The sequence below is a fragment of the Bidens hawaiensis genome, unplaced genomic scaffold (genome assembly GCF_021521415.1).
Source record: "Bidens hawaiensis isolate Kalapana, Puna unplaced genomic scaffold, B.hawaiensis_p1.1 tig00053419_1, whole genome shotgun sequence".
NCBI classification, from domain to species: Eukaryota; Viridiplantae; Streptophyta; class Magnoliopsida; order Asterales; family Asteraceae; genus Bidens; species Bidens hawaiensis.
Window position 1 is genome coordinate 88,224 of NW_027506261.1, and position 6,264 is coordinate 94,487.

The following is a 6,264-nucleotide window of genomic DNA, read 5'->3' on the forward strand; positions in this document are numbered from 1 at the left end:
GCGCTAAACTCACCAACAAAAGCAGCCTTAATCGCCCTGTCACACCCCGACCCAGGGCCTAAGGACATGACACCCAGTTGATACCTGTTTTGTAAATATATCAGAGTTGCGGGTTCATTTTAGCGAAAGACTTTTTATAAAATATTAATTTACATTGAAAAACTTTACTTGGGAATTAGATACCTAAGTATTCAGTTTACAAAATATTGACGTTATATTATTACAAGGATTATATTTCAAAATCAAGCCATCTTGTAGTGACCATCTATCTTCATGACTCCTAATCCTTGTCTATTGCTACCTGCATTTAATTACCTGCAATGGTTGAGAAAAATACTTCAGCGATAAACTGGTGAAATGTTGATTCTATAAAATAACTTTATAACATTTGTTTAAATACAAGCATAGTTTTCTTTTTCACAATCTTAGTAGGAATGCCTGTTCGGAGAGTTCCCCGATACACACAATTCAAGAGTTCCCCGAATCACATAGCCCCTTCTTGGAGACAACCTTCCCCGAACTATGTGACCCAGTTGGATAACCGGTTATGACCGACTTGGTTTTGTATGCCAATTGGTCAGTTATGTATGGATCCAGACACATATGCATTAGGTCTGAGTTGCATTTTATTATCTATTTTGTATTATAACGATTTTAGAGATAAGTAATCCCATGCAAACATTTATCAGACTCTTCGGAATAAATAACTTGTTTACTACAAGAGTAAAAACAGTTCAGTTTGTAAAGGTTTACCGTATTCACCTGTTGTTGTTAGTTCGGTGTCGTTTGGAAACATTTCCCGTCAGTATGCTTTTTGAAAATACGTTATCCGAGCCAAGATCTAGTCGCAATACCGATACATTTAAGATCGTGTTCAATACGTTAAAAATACATACATTATAATGAAGGATGAATACATTAGGTGAGGAGAGAATCCGGCAGCATAACGCTACCTAAACATAAATATGGCACAGATCTATATGCAATTCTACTATGGAAGGCCTATTTATAGGCTGGACTCATTCGTTAGAACAGTAGTAACGAATGAGCCTTCTCATTCGTTAACATCACTAACGAATAAGTCTTTCCATAGCCTCATTCGCTAAACACCCTTAGCGAATGGGTATACCTTAACGAATTAGCCTCCATTCGTTACACTGTAGTAACGAATGGGCTCTTACATTAACAGATGAGCCTAGTCTTAACGAATGAGGCCTCATTCGCTAAACATGCTTAGCGAAGGAGCCTTTATACATTAATATGAAGACTAAACTACCCGTATCCTATTCGAATAGCTGCGGACACCAAATCCGTGCACTTACAGACTCCCCCTTTTCCGTAGTTGTCGAATGCTTTCCAATACTTTAGTCTTCAATACTTTAGCCTCCAATACGTTAACGTCGAATACTTTAAAGTTAAATACTTTATTCGTGAATACTTTAACTGCATATCATCAGCCGTAATACCAACCTCCCCCTTGGCTGATGATTCTCAGGCTTGTGCAAACAGACAAAATATAACTCTTTGTAAGCAAACCAACAACTTGTAGCTACTCGTAGCAGATCTCTCCCTCAAATAAGCATCTCCAGGTGATCATTCCGATCATCCCACTGGCATATGATATGGTTTGATCAAACGAATCAATTAGCAGTAAGTCATCGACTATCTGTCGCACCGGTAAAATAAAAATGTCTTTACGCTTAACCTCGTCACACATCTTCATGAACAACCAGATCATTCCACATCTTTCATGTCGGTCTTCACTCTCTCGATAACGTCTATCCCAAATCGTCACTCTTTGAAGCTCTTTGGCAACCAATACGCTTGGACGCACTACTGTTTTGGGCATATGATTAAGAGTTCCAACCTTCGTTAATAACACCGAACAATCACATTATTCAATCAGATGAAAAGACTCGTATATTCCTCAACAAGATCAACCCATTCAAGAATTGTCCCCCTCAACAGAAGCAATCCTCCGAATACTCGTGGCCAACATAGTCAGGATCAAAGTCCCTCTGAAAGAAGTAAACGGACAGACGTTCGTATTCCACATAGTCAGGTTTCAATCTTGAACAAATCAATCCACAATCGAAGAACAAACACAGTCTTGAAGTCGATCAAACATAGCTTTGCAGTCACGAATTACTACCCGAATTGTAGTAATTTTTCAAGAAATCCTTGCAAACGTAGGCAAATACTAATCGAATAAGCTCTTTGAAGTTTTTATCTCACTCATTTCTTGATAAATTAGGCAAGGTCTTGAATAAATCTTCTAAATTCTTCAATAAAATTTTCGTTAACTTAAATGGTTACTCCCCCTCGGCCCCTCGATATGCGTGAAAAGTCAGCCGGAAAATATGTCATCAAAATTTTCCAGAAGAGTGTCCCGCTCATTTGAAATATCCCCGAAAATTTCGTTTAAGAAAATTTTCCGTTTTTTTAAGATCCTCATACGTTACATGGTCTTTCTCCTCTTTCGCTACAACAATAGCACATTCGCCAACCTTGTGTTCACATTCGTTACATTTGAACGAATGGGTCTCTTTCATTAACCTTGTTAACGAATAACCACATATGTTAAGGACCCTCATTCGTTATGTTGATCTTCATTCGTTAAATCCTCCTATTCGTTTGAACAGTGTACGAATGTGGTCTCATTCGTTGAGAAGTCCACATTCGTTATGTCTCTTCACGAATATACTCATTCGTTAAAACTCCATAACGAATGAGTTTAAATTAATGAATGAGTTGTTGGACAGTTATTGTAGCCGCCGAAAAAATGATTTTCGCCGGAAAAATCTGTTACATTGCCGGAAAACTCATATCTTCAAGCTGTAACAATGACAGATTCATCCAAACATCATAATTAACCACCAAAATGTATCAGTGAGCTCGGATTTCGATCAGGAACATGAATATATCATCAATTCCATCGTTCAATCATTAAATCTGGTCAAATTTCTATCAAACCATAACTTGAACATCCATGGCAGAATATCCAATTCAACATTATTAGCCATCTGATTACATTACGAAGCATCGGTTTCATCTCACAAACACGAAGTTACCTTTAATTTCATCATTCATCCATCTAATAAGTCCAAAATTAATGAAATCAAACTGTCAAAACCGATGAACACGAAGAACACGTATTACGAGCAACATTCGGCTCTGATACCAATTGAAAATACGTTATCCGAGCCAAGATCTACTCGCAATACTGATACGTTTAAGATCGTGTTCAATACGTTAAACATACATACATTATAATGAAGGATGAATACATTAGGTGAGGAAAGAATCCGGCAGCATAACGTTACCTAAACATAAATATGGCACGGATCTATATGCAATTCTACTATGGAAGGCCTATTTATAGGCTGGACTCATTCGTTAGAACAGTAGTAACGAATGAGCCTTCTTATTCATTAACATCATTAACGAATAAGTCTTTCCATAGCCCCATTCGCTAAACACCCATAGCGAATGGGTATACCTTAACGAATTAGCCTCCATTCGTTACACTATAGTAACGAATGGGCTCTTACATTAACGGATGAGCATAGTCTTAACGAATGAGGCCTTATTTGCTAAACATGCTTAGCGAATGAGCCTTTATACATTAATATGATGACTAAACTACCCGCATCCTATTCGAACAGCTGCGGACACCAAATCCGTGTACTTACACTTTTTAACCTATATTTGTAATAGGTTTGCATAAATACCTTGATGGTGTTTCTTGATTAATCAGCAGACCTTAGGTCTGATTTAATCTTAGTAGAGTTATAGTAGTTTATGAAAATATATTTGTATTTATATATGATGTTTGGGATAGCATGCTTTGGCCTAATAAATTCTATCACGTTGGCAAACTTCTCCAGGTAAGTAAACGAGTCCCGTGATTGATTGGGATTTGTACGAATTACTTACCTTAGGCAAGAAGCATCTACTAATGATATACACCTTCCAGTTACTACATGCCCGTCAAAATATATAATTTTTAATAACATTACTTCTTATGAAAGTAACGTCATTACTTTAGTAAAAACACTATTTGGAAATAATTTACGGATAACGACCCTTAACTAGGTCTTAAATAGCTATTTAATAAAGTAACTGAATCAAAATCCTACCTTAAACGATCACTCGAGAATGAGAACAACAAAAGATCGGCAACTCATCAGTAGGACTTCGTTATATGAGGTGATTAGTCGTTAACAGGGCTTCAGAACCTTGTTTCTTGTGTAATCCTCGTGAAAACAAGCCGTTGGAACGTCGGGAGACATGTGGCATGAATTTCTAGGCTAAGTGTGTGTAGAAGAATGTGTTTTGGGATGGTTTGTCTCAAACCCGTAGCTGCCCTATTTATACTCGTTTTTGGCTTCCTTCGCGTCGCGCGAAGGACAAGCCTTAGCCGTTCGCGTCGTGCGTAGCCGGCTTCGGACATGTCAGGACATGTAGCTTGTATCATCGTGCCACGTGTTGACATGTGGTTGGACACGTGTATCAGATTACCTAACGAGGTTTCGCGTAGAGCGAAGTACTACTTCACGTAGCGCGAAACTCCTTTACCTCGGTTTCTGTTCCAGGTACTTCGCGTAGCCGAAGTAGTTTCAGTTTTAGCTTCGCGTTGCCGAAGAAATAGAAAAATCAGAATTTTCATTTATGACCCTCTAACTTTCAGAATTGACGTTTTTAGCCCAAAGTTAGATGGGGGTATTTTCATGGTGTTAAATCCTCCCCACCTTTAGAAAAATCTCGTCCTCGAGATTTATTGGAATAGACGTGGATATTTCTTTTTCATTTTGGATTCAAGTTCCCAAGTTTATTCTGGAACGCGTTGGGAATTCTATCTAACTTTCACTAGCTTCAATCTTTTACGTTTAAGGAACTTGGTTTGACTGTCATCGATTTGTATCGGCTCCTCTATAAACATAAGTTTTTCATTTAATTGCACATCCTTTAGAGGCAATGCAAGTGTTTCATCAGCTAAACATTTACATAGATTCGATGTGTGTAACACGTCATTAGTTCCTTTCATTTCCTCTGGTAGCTCTAAACGATATGCTACATAACCTATTCTTTCAAGAATTTTGAATGGTCTGACAAAATGTGGACTCAACTTTCCCTTTTTACCAAAACCTATAACACCTTTCCAAGGTGTTACTTTAAGCAACACTTTGGCTCCTTCCTGAAATTCCAACGGTTTTTTGCGTATATCAGCATAATTCTTTTGTCTGTCTCATGTTGCTTTCAATCGTTCTCTAATTTGATTTACTTAATTAGTCGTTCTTTGGATAATTTTTGGTCCTGATAATTGATTGTCATCAATTTCAGACCATCATACGGGCGTTCTGCATTTCCGTTCGTATAATGCTTCATATGGTGCCATTTTAATACTGGTGTGATAGCTATTGTTGTATGAAAATTCCATTAGAGATAGGTGAGTATCCCAATACCGCCTAAGTCTATAACGCAGGCACGAAGCATTTATTTTAGAGTTTGAATTGTCCTTTCATTTTGCCCATCCGTTTGCAGGTGATATGCCGTACTCAAATTTAATCGCGTAGCCATTTCTTTTTGGAAACTTCACCAAAAATTGGAAGTGAAATGACAATCTCTATCTGAAATGATGGATAATGGCACACCGTGTAGTGATACAATGTTCTCTACATACAGCTGTGCTAACTTATCCATGTTGAATGATTCTTGAATTGGAATGAAATGGGCAGACTTGGTAAGTCCATCTACAATAACCCAGATTGCATCATTTTGACGAGAAGTCTTTGGTAGTTTCACAATGAAATCCATGGTTATCATATCCCATTTCCAAATAGGTTTCTCCGATTGTTGTAATAAACTTAACGGCTTTTGATGTTCTGCCTTGACTTTTGAACATGTTAAACATTTGGTTACATGCAAGGCAACTTTCTTCTTCATACCAATCCACCGGTAATCATCCTTAAGATTGTGATACATTTTATCACTTCCTGGATGCATGGTGTATTTTGACTTTGGGCCTTCTTTCAAAATTTTCTCTCGTAAATTCCCTACCATCAGTACCCAGATTCTCTTTCCTAACCTTAGAATTTCTTTATCGCCCTTAACCAATTGATCTATAGTACTATTTCTTTTTCCAGCCTTTATATTCCCTTCTTCTAGTGCTAACTTCTAAGCTTCTTTAATTTGGGTTAGCAGATCAATTTTAAGTTCTAATCTTAGAACTCGAACTCTTTTCGGCCTGCCATGTTCCTTTAT